The 27,129-nt window shown below is 49.5% G+C and overlaps 1 protein-coding gene across 2 annotated transcripts in view; it reads left to right on the top strand.

Annotated features, from left to right (window-relative positions):
• The first annotated feature begins 722 nt into the window (after window positions 1-722).
• Window positions 723-27,129, top strand: part of PLXNA4 (plexin A4) — a 451,572-nt gene continuing 425,165 nt past the window's right edge. For both annotated transcript variants that reach the window (XM_024358047.3, XM_024358046.3), the window contains exon 1: window positions 723-1,642. The gene's annotated coding sequence lies outside the window, so the exon portion shown is untranslated. The remainder of the gene's footprint in view (window positions 1,643-27,129) is intronic.

Below are 27,129 nucleotides of genomic sequence, written 5' to 3'. Positions count from 1 at the left end.
TGTTGGCATGGTCTGTTCTGGATGTAGTCTAGGATCTAGGGTTTCAGAGAAGAGAGGAGCCAGGAGAGCCGCTCAGTATAAACATGAATGGAAAAGTCAGGTTACCAAGCCAGCTCTGGGGCACTGGCCACTCATGTTCTCTCGTGCGGGCCTTGTGCCCTCAGTGTCCTCGGCCTCCTTGGGTGCCATGTAGGGGTGACTTGGTGGGGTGTTGGGAGGGGTTCTGACTAGGAATGGGTGTATGCCTCAGAGTCAGTGTGTGCTTGTGTCAGCTCTGAGCACCTGAGGGTCCCTCCGACGGCCAGCGCCCAGAGCTGCACCTTCCGAGGCGGCTGAGCGCCTCCCTCTGAGCGCGCGCCGTGCGCCCCGGTCACCCATGTATGCCCCTCTCTCCGCCCCACATCGCCACCGCCAGGGTAGCTCCGTGCGGGCCGAGGGGACCCAGGGGGGTGTCGGCAAACGTTGGTGCGGAGGAGAGCCGGCAAGCCGGGCGGCGGCGGGTGGGAGCATGTAGGGAGGCGCCCCCTGCCCCCTCTGCCGGCCGCTCTCCCTCGGTCTAGATGTCAGCCGCGAGCTCCGAGCCAGCGAGAGCGAGCCAGAGAGGGAGCGGCGGCGGGCGGCGGGCGGCAGGGAAGAGAGGAGGCGAGGCGAGGGAGGGAGGAAGGGAAGCAGGGAGGGCGGGAGGGAGGAGAGGAGGACCCAGAGAGCGCCAGGCAGCTGGAGTTTTTGCAGCGCTTGGCCGGGCTTCAATGCACAGCAGCAGCGAGCCGCGGCGGCAGCAGGCAGCCCGGGAGCTCCGGCGGCGGCCGAGCCAGCGGCGGCCCCGCTCCCTGCCCCCTGCAAACTTTGCGAGCAGCCCGCCCGGGGGGCCGGGGGCGCGCCCGGGAGGCCCGGCTCGGCCCGCGGCCGAGCTCTCCGCCGCCGCAGCGCCAGCCGCCGCCGCCACCACCGCCGCAGCCCCGCGCCTCCCCGGGGAGCAGCCGGCGGCTCCCGCGGCCCCCCAGCCCCGGCCCCAGGGCACTGCCCGGCGAGTGTCTCGGCAAGGGTGGGGGCTGCCGCGGCGCGGCCGGCCGCGGGCTGCCGGGGGGCGGCCGCCACTACCCAGAGAGGCGCGCAGAGGTGCCGAGAGCGCTCCCCGGCGGGTCCCCCGCGCACTCGCCGCGCCCGGGCAGCGGCCCGACCGGGCGAGCATGGGCGGCGCGGAGTGACGCCGCTGTGCCCGCTTGGCATCAAGGACATTCAGCCCGCGGGGGTGGGGACGAAGGGGGGCAGCCCCGCGTCGCCACCGCAGCCCCCGAGAGCCGCCGCCGCTGCTCGGGCTCCGGGGCTGGGTGGAGGAAAAGGGTGTTCGGAATCGATCCCCATTTTCCGACCTTTTTGTTGGACATTACGCCCACCTTGGACGCCGCAAGAGGAGCTGTCAAGCCCCGCAGGCTCTGATTCGGCGCCCTCCGCGTTCCTCGGCTGCTCCCGGCTTCCCTGTGCCTCGGTGGAGTATTTGCGTTCGGGGCTGGGGCTGGAGGAGGCAGCCACACGCGCGCACACGCACACGTTCAGAGGAGGGCGAGAGGCAGCGGCATAGGCTCCATCTGCAGTGTCAATGCGGCGCTCCCGCTGAAGGAGGGAAACGCGGCGCGTCCAGGTAAGGAGCCGGCCCGCCGGGGAGTGGGGCCGGGCGGGCGGCGAGGGCAGCGAGGTCGGACAGACCTGGGCCGACCCGGGAGTCCTCAGTGTCCCGGAGCCAGCCCGCGGCACACGCACACACACACACGCAGGCACACACACAGATCCACACCGGCACACACGGCGCTCGCGCACCTGCCCACGTCCCACCTGGACGCCCGCGGAGGTGCAGCGGCCGGAGCAGGGATTTCCCGGGTGTGTTCTCCTCTCACGCTCCCGGACTCAGACTTCTCTTTCCCGGGACTTTCGGGGTGGGATTCTGTGTATTCCCGGCTCTGCCTCTCACCGGGGAGGTTGAGGGAGCAATTTTTCAGCTCCCAGCCCCTTTCGTCCCTAGCTGGGCTTTAAAACGGGAGAAGTCCTGAGAGGTTTCCGGAGACCCACCCAGTGTCATCGCGGCCCCGTGGCCTTTGGACACCCTGGAATTTCAACGGGAGACAGACCCACAGATATTCGGACGCATATGTGGAGAGAGTGGTGGCCCAGCGCCCGGGGAGGAGGCCAGATAGGCAGCTGGGGCTGCAGTTCTGTAGGGCGGCGCATATGAAACAGACACTGCGTTTCCCCAGTAAGAGGCAGCACAAACGCCTTTCTGAAGCGTGGCACTGCTTCCCCGGGAATGCGCCGAGATTTCAGGCAGAAAGCGGCTTAAAGCATCGCCGCGTATGTTGCTTGTCTAGGGAAGGTACGGGGGTCAGATCCTCCTTAAAAGGTACGACCTTATTCACAGCCTCAGTGCCTGCTTAGCAGCAAGCAGACAGGACTTGGAGACACAGGACTTGGGTCCCCTCTCACCTCCCTACCCTTCCTGGGCACATGGGGCTGCCTTCCCCGGTGCCTCCGGCTGGCGAACACCTGTCACATGCCTTTCGTGGTGTGTGTCTGAGAAAGAGAACTAGAAGGGGGAAGCACGAGGGATATAGTCCTCCAAAAGAGGAGGCTCCCCTCCCTCACGACCGCGGCGGCACTGCCCACCGGAGAAGGCAAGGCATTCGTGGGTCTGCCAGCGTCCCCCAGAGCCCAAGGCTGCTCCGATTGTAGAATCACTCCCCAGAAGCCCGTGCTTTAAGGTCCTATTTCCCGAAAGCATTTTCATTCTTGTTCTCTCTGGCTGGAATTTCACAGGCTGCTCGTTTTAACTTTTTCTGGAGGAGGTAGGAAGTGGCTGGGGTTCTAAGAGGCTTTTCCATAGTTCCCTTCTTGGGGTCTAAGAGCAACTAATTTAGGGTCTCAGTTGTCATAGGGAGAAGAACATGAGATCCAAATCAAATTCGGAATTGAATATGTATGTACAAGCTCCTGTGTTTCTGGTGCTGTCACTTTTAGGTAGCTTTCTAGGCAACATGATCATATCATTTTCCCACAAAACTGAATAAGCTTGTACCCTCTGTCCAAGATCATGTGTTCAGAGTATCCCACAGACCCACCAGTGGAAAAAATATGTTAGGAGCCTTACAGAACATGATGGAAGAGGAGCAAACATTCTTTTGAACAAGGAGGCCTCAGTGCTAGGCTCAGAATTTGGGTTGTTTTTGTAAATCCTGAAGATAGGGGCTGAATGAAAGGGCTTTTTCAGCACCCTGACTCCGCTATTTCCAAACTTTTTTCAGCTCCTGCAAAGGTCTCTGGCTAGGCTGGGGAGAAGCGCAGACACCCCGGGAGGGAGATTGTATTCCCGCTGTGTGCTGTGTGAGCTGCCCTTTGATTGATTGAAAAGCATAGATGGAATAAAGCAAATCTCTCACAATGGAGAGACCCCAGTAGGGGGAAGAAACCTTATTTGCTTTTTAAGAATGGTGGGCGTGTGCACACACACACCCAATATATATACACACATGCGTTCTCAGAGTCTGGCTAAATGTGGTCAGCTCCCCGCCCCCCCCCCCATGTGTGACAATGGGGTCCACCTCTGTCTTCCGGGCTGTGGAAGAAATGGAACATTTCTCCCCACATGCCCCTTGAGGGCGTGGACAGGCAGATCCCACCTACGCGTACAGCAGCACATGGTTTGCAAAAGAAATAATGAGCTCCACCAACAGTGGGTGCCTCCCAGGTAAACAGTCCCTCATGGGACCTGGAGGAGGCAAAGGGATAGGGTACAGGATCTTCCTGAAATGTCTGTGTCTTCCCTGTAGACCTCCACTCCTTTCTCTGCTTTCCTCCCTACCCTCTTTCCTTTCTCATGTATTTGCAGCCTCAGGATCCATCATTTTAATGCAAAGCTAGTATCATTATGCTGGTTATAAGCTAAACATCTGGGTTCAGAAAATCTCTGCACTTTCTGCACTTAGCATTAGGTACCAATTTGGTTTCTAGGACAAGGCAGGCATTAATTAACATCTCTGTAAAGCGGAGTATACATTACGTTTTCCTGGCTCTCTTGCCCAGCCCTGGAGCATGCCACACTGTCATTCACCCTCTCTGCCAGTCTTCTGTGCCCTTCCTTTTAAGTTCTCCGAGGTCTTTCTCACTGGGAAGGGTGTCACACTAGAAAAACCCCAGCATGAATGCTTCTTTTCAGCAGACCCTCGCTGCCTGGTAGATGGTGCTTAAGGCAGCTCTCCTGTGAGCACTAGGCATGGGTCACCTACAAGCTGCTCCTTCTTACCCAATCACGCCTCCCCGGGCTCTCATCTGTCCTCCCAGGACTTCCTCCTGGATGCCCACTGGGACTGCAGACATTTCTGGAGGACTCCAAGGCAGTCAACTTGTTTCCTTTCTCCTCCTCTGTGCCTTCCTGTCGCCTGCTGCTGCTACTCCCTGCAGACAGGGAAATCTGCACGGCAGAGTCTGCCTACATACACTTGGCCTCGGGATCCTTTTCATCACAGTGAGGGCTGCTGGGAATGAAGTGGGGGCTTTCTAGGATGGCAGCAGTCCTGAAGTGGGAGAGAGCTAAAGGGGCTGGGTCATTAACCACTCTTGATTCATAGTTATCATCAGGCTTTGATGCAAAGAAATCGCTGTGGATCTCTCTCCTCCTAGCCAGCTAGGGGGCATTTCTTAGCTGCTTCTCCCCATCCTCACCTAGAGAAGGCATACGCAGACAATGCACATCAGAGACCTGTTGGAGCGGCTCTGTGGTGGGTTACAAGGGGGCGGCAGCAATACAGAAAACACGACCATGATCTTGGCTGTCATTAGACTATGCAACAGATGTGCCAGCGTCTCCTCTCTTCTTATTTGTGTCCAGTGCTACCCAATGTGAAACTGGCTCAGACCCTGGACTATTGAGTAGGTTCATTTCCCTCCCTTGACACCTCCCTTCCTCTTCCTCCAACCCCTACTTCTCTGCCCCCACCACTTGCTAATCTACCTCTTGGCTTTGTGCACACATCCGCCAGCCCATTCGCCCTCAAATTTGCGGCGCTCCAAGAAATCAATATAACATGAATTTAACGACAGCTGGATGATTAAGTGTTATTTATATTTAAAAGCGGCATTTTAAAAAGACGTCTCACTGATAAATCAAATGGCTGTTTGGGAGATGCACATGATTAGGGTAATTGGCCTATAGGCTCTATCGAGCTATGCTTGGTCCACACAGGGCCCTGTGGACAGGACACTGTCTCTTTAAAAGCTGCAAGCTCCACTGCTCCCTCCCCAGACTCCCACCTGATCCCCTCTAGCTGCCCAGACTTTTTCTTTCTTCTTTCATGTTGTCCTCACTGCCCAGGCTGTACCATTCAAGTTGCGGTAGGAAGGTGGAGCCCACAGGGAGACTGAAGGGGGCTCTGCTGCTGAGTGGTAAGAGATGGATCTTAAAACGAAAGGCAGGCAGGGGACCTGATTCCCCTGGAACAAGAGCCCAGGCCTTGTTCCTGAAGGAGGAGGCTGCTTCCCTGCATGGCATGGAGCAGCCTGGAAGAAGAGTTTCCTGAGTCCCTGTGTGAGTCTGTGTATGCCCCCACACACTTGTCCGGTCCTGTGGCATCAGCCTCCCAAGGGAAGAGGCTGTGAGGATGTTAGTACTGGCTTCAGTTCTTGTAAAAACAATGGAATGGAAGATGATAATTAATGATGATGGTGGCCAATATTTATTGAGCACTCATTTGGTTTAGATACCATTTAAGTAGTTTGCCTCATAACAACCCAGATAGGCTATTACGGTCCCTATTTCCTCCAGGAGGAAACTGAGATGCAGGAGGTTAAAGACTTTGTCCCAGATCACACAGCCACTTAGTGATGGAGCCAAGTCTCACTTGTGAGCAATCTGACCTTTCTCCTCATCACTGTGCTGGTTTCCTCCTTAGAATATATGTGCTCACTGTACTGCTGCCCCCTTGGGAGGTTTATGGGTGAGTGCTTGGGAGGAAGTTTAGAATATCTGGTCCCTAGTCTCTTGCACTACCTCTGTGATGCCAGGCAAATGTATTTATTCACTGAGCCTCGATTTCCCCATTCATCAAGGGGGATGAGTCTTCTCCTTGGCTGTTGGTAGGTTATAAAATTGCATGGAACATTCTAGCACAGTGCTCAGGTCCTGAGGGTGACTGTCACCTCATTTGGCAATTCCCATTTTCTCCCAGGAAAAAATGAGTAAACGAATGAATGAGTGAAGTTCCCATCTTTACTTTAGACTCTATGAGGCTCCAATTCTGATAGGAGTCTAGTTCTCCCTGGTGACTGCTTCAAATTGCTAGTATTGTGGAAACAACACTTCCACATTTCATCTTTAAAATAGCTGTGCAAGGTAGGTATTGTTTATTCCCATTTTGATAGCATAGAAATTAAGGCTGAGAAGAGAGTTTAGGTGAGATGTCCAAGGCGCCAGGTTGCTAAGGGATGGATGGTTTTTTCACTCTTGGGCAAAGATTCTTACCATTACACCACTCACGGTAGGTACTTGACACTTGTTCATTCATTCATTTATTACTCCTAGAGTTTCTGACTTCAGGATCCAGAAGCAGGGAAGAAATCAGTGCCTAGGGACATCATGCGGTGCTGGGTGCCTGGATCCTATGGTGGTTGCAGCAGAGACTCATCGCGTGTTGGTGCCAATGGACCATGTCAGGGGATAGCCATCCTGTAGCACTTAGAGGAATTTTGATAGGTCCCCATTTGCATGAAGAAAATAATTCAGACCTGAGATGGTGCAGGCTAAGGCAAGGCATTAGGAATTACATCCTGATGCAAAAAGGTGTGGGTGTGAATCCCTGAAGGAGCCCATGGGCCTGGTTGGGTTCTGTCCCACTCCAAAGCCAGGGCTAAGCTCAGTCCCTCTGGTCTGAACATTTTAGGAAAAAGCCACAAGTGAGGCACTTTGGTTACTTGCCTTTTTTTTTCTTTTTCTCCTAAAGACAAACTTTTATTCCATGCATTATTTCTTTGACTTCTCTACACTGTGAGGTGAGTAAAAGTTCTGTCCAACTTGAGGTGGCTAGAAGGGGTGCACGTGGAATTTCATCACCTCCCCTCTGAGGCAGCAGTAGGAATGAGTGGATAAAACATTGGGAGGTAAAGTCCTGTGCAAACTGAAACCAACAGGTGTTGGAGAGATCCCAGGCATCCTCTCTTTTCCTTCTAAGCTTGGATCTTCCCCTCCCCCTCTATGGTGTTTCCTCCATGAACCAGGATTCGCAACAGCAAATTGGATTTGGGGATGTTTTGTCACTCCGACACAAAACGGATCACTAGCTAAGAGGATAGTCTCCGCAGTCAATGCGCTGAACACAGCCTCGCTGAATCAATTCCCGAGGTCTTACAGGGTAGAGTATTTTCATTATGAAGTATGAGGAGAGAAGCAGTGGAGGAAGAGGTCACTGGAAATTTAGGACAGGAAAACCATGGCAGTTGAAAGGCTTTCCTGGTCTTCGCTCAAGATCAGTTCCTTATCTGACATGCTCACTGAACTCTTCTCGAATGAGCACAGCTGGATTTCCCTTTTGGTAGTGTGGAGGCTCAAACTAGAAGGTGAACCAATCATTCCTTGGCTTTGACCCAGAGGCCAAGAGGAAAGAAGTAAGCAAGGCATAGCTGGTGGATTGCTTCCGTTCTTGTGGCGGGGTTAGAGAGTGAGAGAGGAGACAGTAGCAGACGTCAGGATGTGCAACTGAAGCAGCCTGCCTGGAATGTCAGCTAATGTTGCTAGAGTCGGTTGGAGTTCGTTTTCTTCCTCTCCATCTCAGGCCTGCTTTCCTGAAAGTAATACTTAAAATAGACCAGAGTTTCCCAAAGTATATTCTGCGGGGGAGTGAATAGGCATTACATGCAAAAAAGTTTCCGCAGTCAAGTAAGTTTGCAAAACCCTGGGTGTAAAGCAAAGCTAAAGATACTCCTTGCTGCAGGACTTCTCAGAGCCTTTAATACACTCACATGGATTGTGAAATCACAAAAGTATATAAACTGTGTAGTGGACCTGGAATCCACTGAGAAACACTGGACTAAGACAAGCACTTTCCTATGACTACTGTCAAATGTGAATAAAGGGATGGCTTCTACGGTGAAAATTTCCACTGAACCTTTGCATTACGTAAACCAAGTACTGGATTCTGGTGATTGTGTGAGCAATAGATTCTCAAGCAGAATTGTGCCAGATAGGTAGAGAGTCCACCTCTGGCCTCAGCATTTGCTCAGCCTTCTTCAGAGCCTATCCTGCCCCTTGTCTTTCCAAGGAAAGAGACAGCTACTTAGGCACGTGTCCATTTTCTTAGGTTCCTAGATGATTCCAATATGTCCCCTTGCTTAAAAACCACTGTTGTGGAAAAAGCTAGGCTTTGGATACAAATAGATGTAGATAACTCTAACTAAAGCATTTTGGGAAAAATCATTTTATGTTTCAGTTTATTGTTTATAAAATGAGGAGGTTAGTCTAGATCGGTGATTAAACATATTTTAACATGTATACAGTGAAAATCTTTGCTTCAGTGAAATTTTATATGGAATTCCAGTGCACAGAACAGATGCAAGCAGGACTATTCTTGTCAAAGCTATGGAGGGCCTGGGCCTTGCACCCCTGCCTGTCTGTCCTTCACTCCAGTCACAGCCTGGGTTCCCTAGAAAGTAGAGCTCAAGGAAGAAGCTATGTGTTACCACTTTATTGAGGGGTGAGATCCCGGGGAAGCAAAAATGAAGCAAAGGAGGAGAGGTAGGGAAGGAAGGAGAACAAATAGTGTGTTACCAAGCTGGCCCTGCCTTCCCAGTGAAAAGCAGCTGGTGGCTCAGTCACTCAGGAGGTATCCAGGGAAGCCTGGTGTGAACAGTATGTCTCAGAATAGTCTGTGGTGGTGAGGCACAGCCAGCAGTTAATCCACGGGTCCTTCTGGTCTGCTGTAGCTCACTGGTCACAAGTCACCCCACAAGGCATGAGTCAACTCCCCTCACTTTGGGGTTGGGAATACCAGGTCAAGCTAGAGCCTCTGTGGGTCAGGCCCTGGGGCTGGGGCTTCCTTGGATCTCCCTGCAGAAGGTATGTCAGGGTTACCCCTGCAGGAGCCCAGCCTTTGACTCTGAAGGAAGAAAAGACAGCAAGAACTTTAGGGCCAGAGGAACAGCAGAAAGCGTCACTGGGGGCCTCTTGTCCATTAGATACTGACTCTATCTTCCTCCCTAAATACATATGCTTGCCCCTTACCACTGATTGATGTGAGCAACTCACTGACTTAGAGACGTGGTTCTGCGGTAGGGCATCTGCCTGAGAGTTGCGGCTCCTAGAGGGTAGGGTCAGCCTCTGCTTCAAGCAGTGTCTTGTTTAATCAAGAGCTCAATTCCTGCTTTTTAATAATGGTGAAGAAGCTTCTCCTGGCAGTGGCAATGATAACAAGGATTCAACAGGAAAATGGCTGCAGTTCAGAATTGGGGTGGGGTGGCGTGATGTCAGGTGGGACTCAGCAGATTTGGGCAGATACAAAAATGGGGAGTCTGGGATAATGGTTTCCATGCAAAGAACATAAAGTTCTTCAGAACAGAGTCAGATGGCAAGACAGGGCAGGGTACTCCAATTAGGAGCCCCAGAATTCCCGAGTCTGTGTCAACACTAGTCGACTACACTATTATCCCATTTAAACCCCAAATAGAAACCACATTAAGAATGGGTGCCAATCCGATTTCTGAAGACTTTTCTAATGTTTTGGGGCTTACTAAACAACAGCCAGCCTTCCGCATAGTGGTGTGTGACTATCTCAGGGACGGCACGGCTGCTGGGAAGCAGGGGGAGGTCGTAATGACCTCTGCCACCCTCCCAGTTTTAAGAAATAATGAAAGCACTGAAATATAATGCAACAGGGGACATTTCTGCATAAAATATTTCCTGTAAGTCATTGCTTCTAGCTAGTCCTGCCCCTCATCAACGTTTTTTACTACTCTTGTGCTTTGAAGGCCCTTTAGGGTCAGGCTGGGGAGAGGACTAATGGTCATGCTGTGCTTGTGACCTCTTTCCCTGCTCTCTTGTCCATTAGATACTGACCCTATCTTCCTCCTTAAATGCACTTGCCCCTAACCACTGATTGATGTGAGCAAATCACTGACCTAGAGACGTGGGCCTGCATTAGGGTGTCTGCCTGAGAGTTGCAGCTCCCAGAAGGTAGGGTCAGCCCCTGCTTCAAGCAGTTTTTTGTTTCATCAGTAACTCAATTCATGCTTTTTAATAATGGTGAAGAAGCTGCTACTGGCAGTGGCAATGAAAACAATGGGAATCATGTATTTCTTTATGTTTTAGGTTGAGAAGGATCATTTCTTACTTCTTGTATACTCATTGCCCAACCCAGAGCCTATCTTACTGGAAGCAATTGATAAATATTTGCTGTAAAAATAGAAGGAATAAATGGAGTAGGATAAGGTGGAGAAGAATGACCTTAAAAATATCAAGACTAAGGTGAACCAGACTAATATGGTGGGTTCTTACTCTGCAGCAGGGACAGAGTAGGGATCACATCAAGTCAGACTGACTGGCTATTCCAGAGGATTCAGATGAATCCAGATGGGTACAGGCTGAGCCCCTCAGTTACCCTCCAGCATCCTGGGTCATAGTGGTTGGGGACAGGTAGGTGCAGTGGTCTTGCACATGGATACACATGGAATTAAATTATTTCTGTCTGTGTAAAACTCACTATGGGTTTAGGCACTGATAGATTGCGGCGGGGGGTGGGGGGGGGAGACCAAGCTGAATTTAGCAGAACATTCCAAAGACTAGTCTATAAAATCCTCCATGGAAAGAGCATTCTGTGACCAAGTAAGTTTTGCAAGCATCCTCTCTTTTGTCCTCTTCAGGAGATGCATAAGGGCAAATTAAAGGTGAAGAAGACCTGTTGTTGGGAAACCTATTTATTCTTTGCCCACTGCTTTTCAGGTTATTGGGCCATGGGGATCCGTTTGTGTGGGAGTATTTAAGCCTATTGATGTCTCCTGGAAAGACGGTTCCATAGAAAGGCATTTTGGGAGATGGTGACCTTCAACTGGAAGCTTTCAAGTTTTGGTTTACTTCAGAGGTGAAAAAACCAGAAGAATGAATTCACTGTACTGATAAAATTGGGACTTGTAGGGACTTGTGACCCCAACTTTCAGAGGCACCGCCTGCCTCTTGTCCTTGTCATTTGCTTTTGAGACTCCCAGAAATGACTGCGAATTCTCACAAAACTTTAGCGACCGTGGCCTTGTGATCTGCCTTCAGGTGTATATTTCATAAAGAAACAAATTCAAAAAGTGTGAATGCCACTCTGACAGGTTTGTGGACATGTTTCCCACAAGTGGCACTTTTTGGTTGCACATAACAGATCAAGACGGATGTTTGCAAAATATGTGAGTAATGACATTCACCTTCTCAATTTTTTTTCTCCAACTGCTTGAATAAGAGGCTTCAATATAACTGACAAAGATAAATGTTCTTTATCAAATTAACAAAGGAAGCTTGAGTTATTAAGACACATCTCCCTAAACTTTGGACGGTTGAAACAAATTTTCTCTTGGGAAGAGAAAACTTTGCCATCCAAGAAAAGGCTGAGGATTTCTAATTAGACTGTAAATCCATGGTTTCCACCACTGGGTAGTGACCTGGAGAGTGAAGTTAGGCATTTCCCATGGAAAGCGTTTTCACTGCCTGGCATTCATCTCACATAGGTAATGATTGTATGTGTGTGTGTGTGAGAGAGAGAGAGAGTGTGGGAGTGTGTATGTGGGTTGGGGTAAAAGGGGGTACCCTCTCAGTGGTATTTGAGTTTGAATCACTTGGGGATACTGGTAATTCACGTGCCCAATTATAGAGCCCCCCCATGCTTGGTGCAGGCACGGTGCTCCTTTCCAGAGTGAATAACAGTTGCTAACACACACTAACAAAATTCCCCTGACGCCCATTCATAAAGCATTGCACTGGTGATTCTATCAACATTAAACTGTTTGGTGACTGAGCTTAGAATTATAGGAATCAGAGAAATGAATTAGCAGTAAATCAAGTCCCAGCTGAGTTCGAACCCAACTGCAGTGAGTTTTAAATTAAAAATATCTTGCTATGATGAAGCAGTTGTAAGTCAAGCACTGGAGCTCTGTCGCTCTTGACTTTGGAGAAGTGTGGCAGCCACCCTTTGAAAGGAAAACCCTGACAACAGCTTGTATTGATTCCCAGCCATGCTGGGAAATTGCCACTTCGTTTCTTCTTCATAAACGGTTGGCTTTCATTTTTTTTTTTTTTTCAAAAAAAGGAATCCTATTTGCAAGGATACAGCAGAGCTTTGGGAGGAAGACAGGTGGGAGAGGGCTCAGGCCCACGGGGGACTATTCATGGCATTCTCTTTGGTCCTCAGAAAGAATCATGCGGAAGGGGAATCTGGGTCTGCAGATGTCATGTGCTTTTTTTCCCTGCTTGGACCATATTTGATTTTTCTTTCTGGAGGATCTGTACAAAAAACAACAAAGAGAACACTTCAAGGAAGCTGCAAGACTGTCGTGCTGCAGTGACAATTGCGGTGTAATAGGAAATCATTTATGTAAGTTATGGTGCCCTCTGAATGGAGCTTGTCAGAAATGTGGCTGTGGTTTTCCCAGGCCTATTTTTGTTTCCTCCTGCAAAATAATCCTGAGGTTTTCATTTTCAGAGCAATTGAAGAAGTATTATATACTGGCCAGGGAATACAGAGACCGAGCTTCTAATGCTAGGTATACTGAATGTCTGTCAGCAAGTCCCCTCTCTGGGCTAGGCCTCAGTTTCTCCTCTTTAAAACCAGGAATAAGCCCTTGCTGTTTCGCACCTGCAGCCCAGGAGGTGAGGATGAATGTGGCCTTGCATATTAAAGGGTTGGGTGAGCATCAGAAGAAAGAGTCTATTTACACACAAGGTCAAAGAAAATCAAGACAAAGAGAATGAAAACTGAGCTTAGGCCTCTCATCACACTTTGCCAGCTCCCGTGTGTTTGCTGATCTGGTGAGGAGGTGTAAGGGATAAAAACCACATGCAGAGGGTCGGAAAGGAGAATGCAGTAGGGATGGCAGGAGACAGTGGCAGGGGATGGTCAGTGCAGGAGTCCAGAGGCCTGGGTTCCCGGGGTGATCTCCATCCTGGTAGTAGTAGGTTCAATTGGGGACTGCAGAAAAAGAAAAGGATTCATAAGATTCCTCGATGCCTACATTTCACCAAGCGCCATGCACATATATTTGAATATTTTAGTAAGAGAGGTTGATATGATGTTATGAAATATTTAATCAATTGATCAAGCAATCAGTCAATTCAAGCAATATTTATTGAGTGCCTACTGTGTGCTAGGCACTATGTGAGAATTTGTGCAGAGATGAAAGACCTACTTCTGTCAGTAGGGAGTTCACGGCTTGCTGTGGCCACAACATACGTGGGAATAGAGAATTTACATGCAATGTGTCAGAGAGTGAGACTGGGGCATGAAGAGGGTGCCCTGGGAATACGAAGACGGGCACCCATCCAGTTATGAAAAGCAGGACATGAAGAAGGGCTCCTGGAGAAGGAGGAGGAGGAGGAGGAGAAGGAGGAGGAGGAGAAAGAGGAGAAGGAGGAGGAGCAGCAGAAGGAGAAGGAGGAGGAAAAGGAGAGGAGGAGGAGCAGCAGAAGGAGAAGGAGGAGGAAAAGGAGAGGAGGAGGAGCAGCAGAAGGAGGAGGAGAAGGAGGAGGAGGAGGAAGAGGAGGAGGAGGAGAAAGGAGGAGGAGGAGAAGAGGAGGGAGAGGAGGGGCAGGAGGAAGAGGAGGAGAAGGAGGAGGAGGAGAAGGAGGCAGAGAAAAGAGGAGGAGGAGAAGGAGGAGGAGAAAGAGGAAGAGAAGGAGAAGGAGGAGGAGAAGGAGGAGGAGGAGAAGGAGGAGGAGAAAGAAGAGGGGGAGGAAAAGGAGGAGAAGGAGGAGGAGAAGGAGGAGGAGGAGCAGCAGAAGGAGGAGGAGGAGAAGGAGGAGAGGAGGAGGAGGAGCAGCAGAAGGAGGAGGAGGAGGAGAAGGAGGAGGAAGAGGAGGAGGAAGAGGAGGAAGAGGAAAAGGAGAAGGAGGAGGGAGAGGAGGAGGAAGAGGAAGAGGAGGAGGAGAAGGAGGAGGAGGAGCAGGAGGAGGAGTAGGAGAAAGAGGAGGAGAAGGAGGAGGAAGAGGAGAAGGAGGAGAAGGAGGAGGAGGAGGAAGAGAAGGAGGAGGAGGGAGGAGGAGGAGGAGGATGAAGAGGAGAAGAAGTAGGAGAAGGAGGAGGAGGAGAAAGAGGAGGAGGAGGAGCAGCAGGAGGAGGAGGAGAGGGAGGAGGAGGAGGAAAAGGATGAGGAGGAAGGAGAAGGAGGAGGAGGAGAAGGAGGAAGAGGAGAAGGAGGAGGAGGAGGAGGGAGAGGAGGAGGAGAAAGAGGAGGAGAAGGAGGAGGAGGAGGAGGAAGAGAAGGAGGAGAAAGAGGAGGAGAAGGAGGAGGAGAAGGAGGAAGAGAAGGAGGAGAAAGGAGGAGGAGGAGGATGAAGAGGAGAAGGAGTAGGAGAAGGAGGAGGAGGAGAAAGAGGAGGAGAAGGAGGAGGAGGAGCAGCAGAAGGAGGAGGAGGAGGAGGAGGAAGGAGAAGGAGGAGGAGGAGAAGGAGTAGGAGGAGAAGGAGGAGGAGGGAGAGGAGGAGGAGGAGAAAGAGGAGGAGGAGGAGAAGGAGGAGAAAGAAGAGAAGGAGGAGGAGGAGGAGGGAGAGAAGGAGGAGGAGGAGAAAGGAGGAGGAGGATGAAGAGGAGAAGGAGTAGGAGAAGGAGGGGGAGAAAGAGGAGAAGGAGGAGGAGGAGAAGGAGGAGGAGCAGCAGAAGGAGGAGGAGGAAGAGGAGGAAGAGGAGGAGGAGGAAGGAGAAGGAGGAGGAGGAGAAGGAGGAGGAGGGAGAGGAGGAGGAGGAGGAAGAAGAGGAGGAGAAGGAGGAGGAGGAGAAGGAGGCAGAGAAAGAAGAGGAGGAGGAGGAGAAGGAGGAGGAGAAGGAGGAGGAGAAGGAGGAGGAGAAGGAGGAGGAGAAGGAGGAGGATGAGGAAAAGGAGGAGGAGGAGAAGGAGGAGGAAAAGGAGGAGAGGAGGAGGAGAAGGAGGAGGAGGAGAAGGAGGAGGAGGAGGAGGAGGAAAAGGAGGAGGAGGAGGAAAAGGAGGAGAGGAGGAGGAGGAGGAAGAAGAGGAGGAGAAGGAGGAGGAGGAGAAGTAGGAGGAGGAGGAGAAGGAGGAGGAGGAAGAAGAGGACAAGGAGGAGGAAGAAGAGGAGGAAGAGGAGGAGGAAGAAGAGGAGGAAGAGGAGGAGGAAGAAGAGGAGGAAGAAGAGGAGGAAGAGGAGGAGGAAGAGGAGGAGGAAGAGGAAAAGGAGGAGAAGGAAGAGGAAGAGGAGGAGGAGAAGGAGGAGGAAGAGGAGAAGGAGGAGGAGAAGGAGGAGGAGAAAGAGGAAGAGAAGGAGGAGGAGGAGAAGGAGGAGGATGATGAGGAAAAGGAGTAGGAGAAGGAGGAGAAGGAGGAGGAGCAGCAGAAGGAGGAGGAGGAGAAGGAGGAGGAGGAAGGAGAAGGAGGAGGAGGGAGAGGAGGAGGAAGAGGAGGAAGAGGAGAAGGAGAAGGAGGAGGAGGAGAAGGAGGCAGAGAAAGAAGAGGAGGAGAAGGAGGAGTAGGAGAAAGAGGAAGAGAAGGAGGAGGAGAAGGAGGAGGAGGAGAAAGAGGAAGAGAAGGAGGAGGAGAAGGAGGAGGAGGAGAAAGAGGAGAAGGAGAGAAGGAGGAGGAGAAGGAGAGAAGGACGAGGAGGAGAAAGAGGAGGAGGGAGAGGAGGAGGAGGAAGAGGAGGAGAAGGAGGAGGGAGAGGAGGAGGAGGAGAAGGAGGAGGAGGCAGAGAAAGAAGAGGAGTAGGAGAAGGAGGAGGATAAGGAGGAGGAGAAAGAGGAGGATAAGGAGGAGGATGAGGATGAGGAGGAGGATAAGGAGGAGGAGGAGGAGAAGGAGGAGGAGGAGGAGGAGAAGGAGGAGGAGAAGGAGGAGGAGAAAGAGGAGATAAGGAGGAGGAGGATAAGGAGGAGGAGGAGGAGAAGGAGGAGGAGGAGGAGAAAGAGGAGATAAGGAGGAGGAGGATAAGGAGGAGGAGGAGAAGGAGGAGGAGGAGGAGGAGGAGGAGAAGGAGGAGGAGAAGGAGGAGGAGAAAGAGGAGATAAGGAGGAGGAGGTTAAGGACGAGGGGGAGAAGGAGGAGGAGGAGAAGAAGGAGGAGAAGGAGGAGGAGGAAGAGTAGGAGGAGGTGAAGGAGGAGGAGAAGGAGGAGGATGAGGTAAAGGAGGAAGAGGAGGAGAAGGAGGAGGAGGAAGAGAAGGAGGAGGAGGAAGGGAAGGAGGAGGAGGAAGAGGAGAAGGAGGAGGGGAAAGGAGGAGGAGGAGAAGGAGGAGGAGAAGGAGGAGGAGGAGAAGGAGGAGGAAGAGAAGGAGGAAGAGGAGAAGGAGGAGGAGAAGGAGGAGGAGGAGAAGGAGGAGGGGGAGAAGGAGGAGGAGGAGGAGAAGGAGGAGGAGGAGGTGGGGGAGGAGAAAGGAGGAGAAGAAGGAGGAGGAGGACAAGAAGGAGGAGGACAAGAAGGAGAGGGAGGAAGAGGAGGAGGAAGAGGAGGAGGAGGAAGAGGAGGAGGAGGAGGAGGAAGAGGAGGAGGAGGAGGAGGAAGAGGAGGAGAAGAAGGAGGAAGAGGAGGAGGAGAAGGAGGAGGAGGAGGAAGAGGGGCATCCAGTTGAGTTTTAGAGGATGTTTTGAAGGATCCTTCAGATTGGCTTTGTGAACTCATAAGCAGAGGTCCCACGTGGAGGAAGCAGCACAGAGAGGTGAGAGCACAGCCCTTGGGGTCTGCAGGAGTTCAAGGCAGAGGTGGGAAGTGGGGCAAGGGGCAACACGGCAGAGGCTGCACCAGGACCAGTGTCAGTATCCAGCTAAGGGATTTATCCATCAGGCAGCAGTCAGGCCTTGGGGATCTCCAAAGAAGAGAATCAACAAGACCAGATTTGTCCTGTAGCAAGGTTCAGCGGGGTCCACGTGGAGAACAACTGGAAGCAGGCTATTGCAGTAAATCAAAGCATCCTGAGCCGGGGCTGATCAAAGGGGGTGGCAAAGGAGAGAAAGGGGCTGATCTGAAAAGTGCATCGTAGGAGTTAGCGCTGACAGATGATGGTGGATATGGCGGTGAAGGTGGTGGGCAGCAAGGAACGGGCAGTGGGGTTGTCCTGCAGGTGTCCTGCCTGGGCAGCTGGTGGGAGATGATGCCATTCGTGGAGCTGGAGAAATCTGGACTGAGGCAGGCTGTCTGGGGAGTGATGGGGCAGGAGTGCTGCATTCTTTTCTGAACAAGGTGAATTGGGGCATATGTGGATTTGCAGGCGGAAGTGACCAGGAGGCCGGCGGATACAAGGCTCTTGTGTCCCCGGCAGCTTCAACTTCATGCTTACCTAGTGCTGTTTACTTCTGGACCCAGTTGCAGACTTAGGAGTTCCTTTTGGGGTCTGGCAGAAACTTGACAAAGAAGCAAGAAGATCCACATAGAGATTCTTGCATTTTTCAAGTGGTTCATGTTTCTGCGTAAACGTACTGTCTTGGACAACGTACTTGAAATTGTTCTGAAAGCATCCCAGGTATTCACCTTCCCTTAGGAGAGTCCCACTACTTTCCAGTGGAAAAAGAACAATCCCGGGAGGTTGAGTAGCACCCAGAGTGCTGTAGAGCAAGCTTGGAACAGAGCGCACCTGGGCCTCTGTTCTGCTTGTTCCCTTCCTCGGTGCGTGCCTCCAACTTCAATGAGCGCATGCTCAAAACAGTGTGGTCTAGGGAAATGAACTCCACCATGAACTAAGAGATTGGTGATTAAAATATTGACCTTGCCCATTAGGAATAATGTCCTGTTGGTCTAATCCCACATTCTGGGAGGTAGGACAAAGTCTGCACAATCAAAGCCTGCAGGTAGGACCTGGCCACTAGATAGGGTTGGCTTGGTCCAGGCCTGTTAAGTGCCAAGGAAAAATTTTTATCATGGGAATGCCTTTAGGTGGGGCAGTCCCTCTCCACGTTCTACCCCCTGTTTCTCATATCTTTGCTTCACACATCTATGATGAAGGTATTTTTAAAATAGCAGACACAGTCTAGGGCTTAGTAAAACCCAAGCAGTATCTGTTCTCTCTCTTTCCAATACATGGGGAAAAAATGAATGGGTTAGCATATTAGTGACAGATGCTTTGCATTCTGCAGGAGAGCTTTATAATTTAGTGGTCTTCATTTGTTGTAGGAGATGTAGACATGGGCTCCTGTGTTCCATTACAGTGTTCATGTCATAGGAACTTCAGAGAACAGGCCATTGGTTTGAGCAGAGTGCTAGAGAGAGAGATATGCTCAACTCCTTCAAGTCTTCCCAGACGCTTTCAACCCTCTGTGCTGCTGCAGAAGGTAGTGAGACTTGGGGATGGGGAGAGGCCCCAGACAGTGCAGGGCCTCTGAGTAGCCCGGGCATCATTTATACCAGTTCTTCAAGACTGAGGGACCCCGGGAGTTCAGGCCCAAAGAATGTCTTTAGCTGCAAAATTGCAGTACAACATCAAGTGAAACGATGGATCTACCCTCTTCTCTGGATTGCTTCTGGGTATCTCAGAGCTGCTAATAAAATTGTCTTGTGCTTTGGGCTGTCTTGTGGGGAGAAACAGGGGGCAGGGTAAGTGTTTTTGAGCTCTAACCTTTCAAAAACCCCATAGAGGTGGCAGGATTTCTGTTCATTCCTCCTCATGCCTCTTTTCCCAGCCCTTGTACATTTTATCAACTGCTCTCGGCATGTAATACATTTACGGAGCTGCACTTTTGGTCTCAGGGAATTCAGCAGTTTCTCCAAGTTTATCTGGTGGCACATTGTTTCCTTACTAGGAGGCAGAGGTCAGGGCCTGGGGCTCTAAGAAGGAAAGTAACCTAACCACAGTGATCTGTGGTCAGGACTGGAATAGAGCAGTTGACGCCACCGGGGGTGTCCTTGTTACATCCCCTCACCATGCCCCTGTCCACTGCGGGTAAGGCCTTTGGGATTGGTGAGCTGAGCCCTCTCCAAGGCTGTCTCAGAGCCTGCAACAAAGGTAGGGAATCCCTACACTTTCCCCTTTTCTTGTACCACCTTCTTATGTTTCATTTTAGAGACTACCTACTGACCTGGGGGTATCAGATGTCCTCAAAGGGGCTGCTGGCTTTATGCTCGGATGAGACGATCTAAGACAGCAGGCAAAGGCGAAAGAGGCGGGGTACTGGCCATGTGCATGATGTCAAATTGGACAAAGAATCTTGGCTGTCATTGGCCCCAGGCCGATTGTTGGGGGTGTGGAGGAGAGAGAGTGAGCTTTGCTAAACCCAGGCCCAATTGCATGAAGTTGCTGTAGCTCATTTCACTCTCCTTTGTTCCTTCTCCCAGGACTTAATACTAGCAAGACCGAAGCCTTCTTGGCAAATACTTAAAAATAAACTAATTAAATAAATTTTCTAAACTGTATTTATATTTCTGGCAAGCATTATTGAGTGAAATGGTATTTTATTTACATCTAGGATTTGTGGCAATGTAATAGAAGTTCTCTTGTTTTAATTTGCTGATGCTCATTTTTGGAATGTTCTAAAGAACCTTTATAAAAAAGCTTACAGAATATCACATGACCAAATATAGAAAATTTGCTTTGAAAAAATGTCATTTCTCCAGCACATACTGTTTTGAAAGAATGGCATTTTCACCTAAAACTTGTATTTGAAAACTTAAAAATATTGCTAGGCATGGAACAGCATTTAACCAGGTAACAAATTTTACAAGTAGACTTAGCCACATGCCAGGTCTGGGCATTTTTGTGTGCAGACAGTAGTACACGTAGAGACTTTCTGAAAACTCAGCCTGCCAAGAATTTCCTGGTAATATATGATTTATTGGCTTGTATTTTCAGTATTTACATCTCATATTCCCACTTAATTGCAAGCTTCTTGAAAGCAGGCATTGTCTTAGACACATTTGCAGTTCCCTCTGGACCCAACATAAGGTTGTTTGATTGTCTCTCTCTCTCTCTCTCCCTACCTTAAACTTGGTTTTCTGAGCTTGAAAAGAGAAGTATTTGAATGGTAGGACAGTAGAGGGCATTACACATCCTGAAACAGCTGCGGATCTACAGGAAGTGGGAAGTAGCTTCCTGGGGAAGTCTGCAGGCAGTGATGTCCATGTCTTGGTGATTATTCTTCCATACAATTATCATTTTTCACCAGCTGATGGTAAACAGAGCACCTAATGAGTTGGTCTCTAGACCACAGACGTACCATATTGCTTGGTAGGCACAGAGGAGCTGCAGGTAACATCTTTTCCAAAATGAAAACTCCATTAAACTTGGCTGACTTCCTGTTGTCTTTGGTCAAAAAGTCTAAAGGTTTTGCAAACGTGAGAACTTTTTTTAAAAAAAAAGGTAAATTAAAGGAAAATTCAAGGAAATAAAGAGATTTTTATTCAAGGGCACAAACAGTTGCTCCTTGGTAATTGATTGCCTATCTTTATGTCCCCCCCCCCCCATTTCCTCCATCTTCTGTGAAGAAAATCTTAAGTTGTAGGTTTTGATAAACTCTCCTGCCACCTCTTTTCTCTGAGCCAAACATCCTGGCTGTGCTGGCAAGTTGGGAGCCTTTGCAGGGGATGGGAACAACTCAACTTCAGTAGCACGTGATAGAGGGTTCCTTCTCTTTTAACTGCTTTGCACATTGATGGAGAGCTCATTGCTGCTCATGGTGCAGGTAGGTCTGACTCCACATCTAATTTTGTGACTGATCACAGGTGCAGGTCACCATCTGCAGGAGGTGTGGATAGCAAAGCCCAATGTCAAAATTCATTCGTGTGGCAGGGTTTCTGGGCAGCCCCCATCCCACTGCTGGTTCATAACCAGTGGGTCTCTAAGCTTCTCCCACCCTCATTATATGTGTGTCTTACACAAACTTCTGCCACCTGGTATTTATTCATTAATATTTTTTGAAGCCTAAAATTTGAATTTATGTTTGTCACATTCAATTTCTTTTTGGGGGTCCAGTTTTGACCCTGTTTCAGGCTGCTAAGATAGTCTTAAACTTTGTTTCATCCTCATCAATGGGTTGAGTCTTACTCTACTATTAAATGACTTCTCTCATATTATCTCATTTGACCTTCACAAGTCCTGAATCTGTCCTTTGCAAATTTGATAAATGTGACTCTCAGTCTTCATTCAACTTACGGATAAAAGTATGAAACAGCACAGCACCAAGGACTGAACCCTTTGACATGGCATTTTCTGAAGAGCTTCCCCTTTGGGTTTGATAAATAACCATTGATTCACTTTCTTTAGGCTCCAGAAGCAGGGGAGCACCCAGGACCCAGGATAGACTTTGGAGGCAGACAGGTCTGGCACTGCAACCCAACTTAATGCCAACTTGGCCATGCCCGCAGATTATGTGGGGACTCATTTCCAGTGATTATAGGCAGGTGAGAGCTATGGGCCTTCTCCTCCACAACCTTCCTACAAAAGCAAGTTGCAGACTCAATTCTACCCTACCTACCAATATTTGTTAGTAACCAGGCACATAAATAGCCATACAGCCTGTTTTTGAAGCTCAGTGTGGATCCTGCTGTCTGCCTCAACTAGTGTGCCGGGGAAGGGTATCAAGGTTTGCTGATATAGCGGGTCACCTCAACCCTGCAGGTGGACAGCAAGAGGGCACGAGGGGCATGCAGCAGCAGAAGCTCCCTCTCTGGCCCCAGGGTGTGGTAAAAATATTGTCACTTTCTGCAAGTGTCAGGAAGTGAGAAAGTTTGGGAGGCACTGACTTAGTAACTCTTACAAGTTTATTTCAAGGAAGATTTATTTGAGGCAGATGTGGCAATGTGGTTGCAGGTTTCAGCTCACCTTCTAGTGGGATTAGAGGACAGCATCCTTTGAGAGATGAAATAGACCCTAGTAGGACCCCTAGGCCAAGAATGGAGCCACAAAGGGCTCTAGGCTTGCCAGATTCTTGTGCCCAAAGGGCAGAGATGCCTGGATGGCATTTCTAACCAATTATGCATATTCGACACTGCTTAATTTCCTGTTGATAAATTGTTTCCAACATCTCTTATGTTTTTTAACAAACAGTGTAGACTCTGATGCAAGGCTTTCAAAGGCTAAGTCACCAGCCCTGGTTAGTTATAATACTTCAGATGTCGACTAACCATCCTTGGGTAAGGATTGGAACTAACTTACATTATACCACTCTGTTTAAGCTGATGCATTTTAAAGTAATTTACAGACATCATCAAGCCTTGGCTACTCAGCTGTGTGGCATCAGCATGTTACCTGTCTTCTCTGATGTTCAGTGTCCTTATCATTAAAACAGTAAAATAAGGGACTGCTCTAACAATTAAGTGACATAATACATGGGAAATAGCTTGCACACTGCTTGACACATATTAAATGCTCAATAAGTGGAGAGGTAATATTATTGAAAATTGTTGCCTGTTCTTCAGATTCCTAAAGCTTGTCAGTTCTGCTTCTTGCCACCCTGTGTTGGATTAAAACACTTCAGTTTTCTTGGTTTATAAATAGTCACATCTGTTTCTAACACTGGGCTTCAACAAGTCTACTGCCTTGAGGTTCTATAAGCAAATGGGAAGGGAAGAAGAGCAGGTGGCTGGTCCCATTGCATTAATTCTGGCTCTCCGTCAGAGTATGACCTCTTAAAAAAAGATTTAAAAATATTTGAAGGGATTCCTTTATTTTTGGAAGACTCAGAATTTTCTCAGAGTCTAGAATTAACAGCCACGTTTATATATTCAATCTGTGCTCAGATCAGCCATCCACATGTAAACATACGTTATTTTTATAGGACCTGGAGTGATATCTTAGATAATGTGGTTTTCTTGCCAGGCCGTGGTGATGCTTACTGTTTTTTTTTTTTTCCTTCAGGTTTACCACCCAAGACTCTGAATTTGGTGTAGGGAGAGCAGATAGGAGACTCTTGGCTCAAAGCAGTGGCTAAACATTAGTGAGTAATTATTGCCTGGAGCCTACCTGATAATTATGCCAAGCATTGCAGGATGGGGCATCTGCTAATGTTTGCCTGCAACAAAGTCAGAAAGCTGAAGTGGTCCATCAGAGACCAGAGAGGTGTGTTAAGTGTACATGGTGTTTGCATACTTGGATATCCTCACCTGCCTCCAACAGGGGATATTTATGAACAAAGCCCATCTCAGCTGTCTTCAGCCCCAGGCCCTGGTTTCCTGGAAAGATAGCCTTAAACTGGTGAGTAAGGGCCTCTGGGATTCTCCTGTGTACAGCCAGCCAGCCAGTGAGAACCCTCTGCCCTGAGGCACCCTGGTTCAGAGCGTGTTCGATTCTTCCAGGCACCTTAGCTTTGAAATCAGTGAAATCTCTGCATGATGACAAACGATTAAGCTGGAAACATTGCATTATTCCCAGCAACACTCGGGCTGAGAGAGGAAAGAACCACTGGTTGACTGTGGAGAAAGGTGATTTGCCCCTGTGGAGAGGGAACAAAAGCTTGGAGACTCTGGAAACGGAGTGTGTCAGTGTATTTTGAAGGTGATGGGACATCTTTGAGCAGAGAGTCCGGCTCTGGTCTTGTGGAGGTGGTCTTTCCACTACATAGCACACCATGGGGAGATTTGCCATTGCTTCTCTGTCCCCTAAAGGAAAAGGGGCACCTCATTGTCACACTGTCCCCCCAGGGTCCTTGTCACTGCCATCCTCTACTCTTCAGCCCATCTACAGTGACCACAGGCCCTGTGTTCACTAGAACAGCCTGTGTTTCAGATATTCTGTGCCATTGCTTGAGTGTGTGTCCTGATATTTTTGGTTTGAAAATAGTCATGTATCTATATATCTATCTATCTCCAAATGGGTATCCTTGGGCAAAATTGAGAAGTAGTTGAATTTTGCCCCAAGTACTTGGGTATCTCCTCTCTATTTCTCTCTTTCTTTCTTTAGACAGGGCTTTTGGTGCTATACACTGTAGTGTGTATACCTGTGAGCTGGGAGCAAATAAGGGCTGAAATTCTGCCCATGTTTTATTGGCCAAGGCTTGGTGTATCTCTTTGCTCAGGAAGAGTTGCCCTTTTCTTCCCCCAAGATGCCTTCTGTTTACCAAGTTCTGGTCAACCAGAGAGGACAGCACTCCCTAATTCTCAGCAAATAGCCATGTAGATCAGTGGGGACCCTGCTGTTTGCACCCTCTCCACTCTCTTCTGTTTATCCTTGGGCCACAGAAAAACAGAGGTGATGGAGGAGGTACACTAAGGTGTAGGTTGTTGAAAGAGAAAGCATGATGCTTGACCCAAAGAAACCATGTTCCAGTGGCGGACTTCTAGCACATCAGTGGAGGGAGTAAGATATGGACTGGTGCAGGGGTGCTTTGCTAGGACCTCTCAAACCAGACAGGAAGGTCCTATGTGTGGCCATTCTCTAGGTGCCTGTGCTTCAGATTGAGCTGGGGGACAGCTGTCTCTGGCCCCTCTTTTGCACTTAATTTTCATGTACCCTGTCAGGAAGCTCTCCCCCTGGGCTGATGACCATCACCCCTTGGCTTTTCTGATGGGTCTGGGGAACCTGGAGATCCTTCTGACTGTTATGAACCTCCTGGGGGCAAAACACCATTCGCAGTAATGTGGAAAATAGCCTAAGGACTGCTGAGAGCTGCCTCCTGCCATGTCCCCACACTTCCTTTATGTGTGTCCTCCCTGTCATTCCAGGAAATGCTGACCTCAGGGTGAGCAGGTTGCAGGCCATGCCTGTGGCTGGCAGAAACATATCTCAGGACGCATCTGCAAGGCTTCTAGATCATCCATGTGTGGATGCCGTGCCAGAGCTAGGCATTCAGAGCAGCAGGTTTTCTGCCTGTGAGGTCCACCTAGAGATACTGGCTTTTCCAGCAACCAGAATTAGGAAGAACTTCAGTTTCATGGCATGGGAGCCCATAGCACCCCAGAATCCTGAGCCAAGCATTCTAACTGCTAACAAGCCAATCCCCTGCCTCCTGGCAGAATCACCCCTAAGAGGGCTTGTAATGGGCAGTACTGGCCCCAAGGCAAATTTTTTTTTTTGAGTTTCTTTTATCCTAACACAACTTCTACTTCAAGTAGCATCACTGAGCTGGCTTTGGGGTGAGGGTCTCAGGCACCTAATTGATTTTATACAGAAAGGCATTTCTCCTGATATTAATCTTTAGGGAAATGAAAGTCCACTTTTCTTCTGTCCAGTGTTTTGTGGCCCAAAGGGGGTGTGTCTCCAGATGAAGGAAATGGAGTATCAATGCTAATTTGAGATCCAGTGAGCAGCGGCTCAGGTAATCAGATACCACTTCAGCTGGAAACCTCACACTTGCAGAAGGACTTTTTATTCTCACCTTCCAGAGCCTTCTAGCTATGGGGTGTGCTACAGGAAATTGGGAGCTGATGAAGAAGCGGGCTGCCCCATTCCCACCCCCAGGCCTGCCTGTAGAGAATCCAGGCCCTTCATTTCCCAGTGCCTAGCGTCTTGGGGCAAAGGTACTTCCAGCTACAGCTTGTGAACCAGAATTTTTTAAGGGGGGTAAGACTAACAGAGAGCCCCAAACAAATAACTCCCCCTGTGGCTTCTTTTTGACCAAGTGTTTGCTGAGAACTAAATCAACTCTCGTGTGTTCTTTCTTAGTGTTTTAAAACAAGGTCTAGGAGTCAGGGCTTTAGCACTGAGGTTCCGGGTAACTCTGCCAGCTGTGATCCTGGACACCATCTCTGAATGGCTTTTCCTGCCCCAATTAATGTCTTCCTTGCTCATCACATTAACTCTCACCGGGAGCTTTCCTGTCAAAGGAAGGAGGCGGAGCAAGCACTTAGCTTTCCATCTACTGTCAACTTCGGCTGCATCTTGGCTGCACGTGCAGCATTGATTTTACATGTCCCTCCTCAGCAAACCTGCTAATACGGTTCTTTTCCCTCCTCTCCTTCCCCCCACCCCCTTCAACCTGGCCCTGACTCCTGGTCAGACCTTGATTACATGTCTCATTGATTCCATTCAGCTATTTATTAATACACTAATTAGTATGTTCATTTAAAGGAGAGTGACACTGCTTTTTAAAAATAGATGTACAGAGGTGTAGGTTAATGGAAATCTCTGTTTATTTAACATCGATGTCTGGTGTGAAGAGGATTAGTTTTGGATGTTAAAAGGACACAGAGGTTTTTCTGGGGCTTAAACCACTTTAGCTGACAGTCACTAACACCCTTTGAAAGGTGACACCTAGAATCGTATTTCATTTTCCTTCAGTGATCATAGACACTGCAATATTGGGGTGGGGAAACTAGAGGGCAATTGAGAGAGTACAGTACAGGGCTGGTGGTATTAAGTCTTTTGCAGAGAGCTCTGATTGTGTATGGGGACTGGCTGGCCCTTGCAGCCTCCAGCGAGGTATACTCACTACTCTGGCTGTAGGACACGACCGGCATTTTGTAATGAAAGGTTTGTGAATGGAAAAGCATTGCTTTTCTATTATAGGCTTGTTCTTTTTGTTCTTGAGTTGCTCACTATTAATCATGGCTGGTTAATTCTGTAACAAACCACCACAGTTCAATATGGGTTAGTATGTGGGGGGATTTTACTCCATACAGTCATTCAGGAGCCCAGGTTCCTTCCATGTTGTGGCTCCTCCATCCTGTTAAGGGCTTCTCAATTTCCCACTGGCTCTTCTGTATCTGGTCAAGAGAGAAGGGAAGAGAAAATGTGTGAAGAAAGCTGCTGAGTGCTCTGGGGACCTGGGTGTGCACCTAAGCTCTCTGTCTCCAAGTTCGGCATGCCAGGACTGCACTTTGAGTGTTGGGGAATTGTCAGGAGGCTGCTGCTGTGGTCCAAGGGAGAAATGATGAGGACTGGGCCTGAGGTACTAAGTGGAAGGGAAGGCAGAGGCCCAGAAGTGGGTCTTGGTGAGAATTAGATGAGGCAGCTGAGGGGCACGGAGGACCGAGTGGGTGCTTGTGCTCTAGCAAAGGGAGAGAATGCAGGAGAGGGAACAGGTGGGGCTTGTTTTTGAGGAGCTG

Source organism: Pan troglodytes, chromosome 6 (genome assembly GCF_028858775.2).
Source record: "Pan troglodytes isolate AG18354 chromosome 6, NHGRI_mPanTro3-v2.0_pri, whole genome shotgun sequence".
NCBI lineage: Eukaryota > Metazoa > Chordata > Mammalia > Primates > Hominidae > Pan > Pan troglodytes.
Note: the sequence above shows the minus strand (reverse complement) of the source record. Positions and strands in the feature narration are given on the sequence as shown.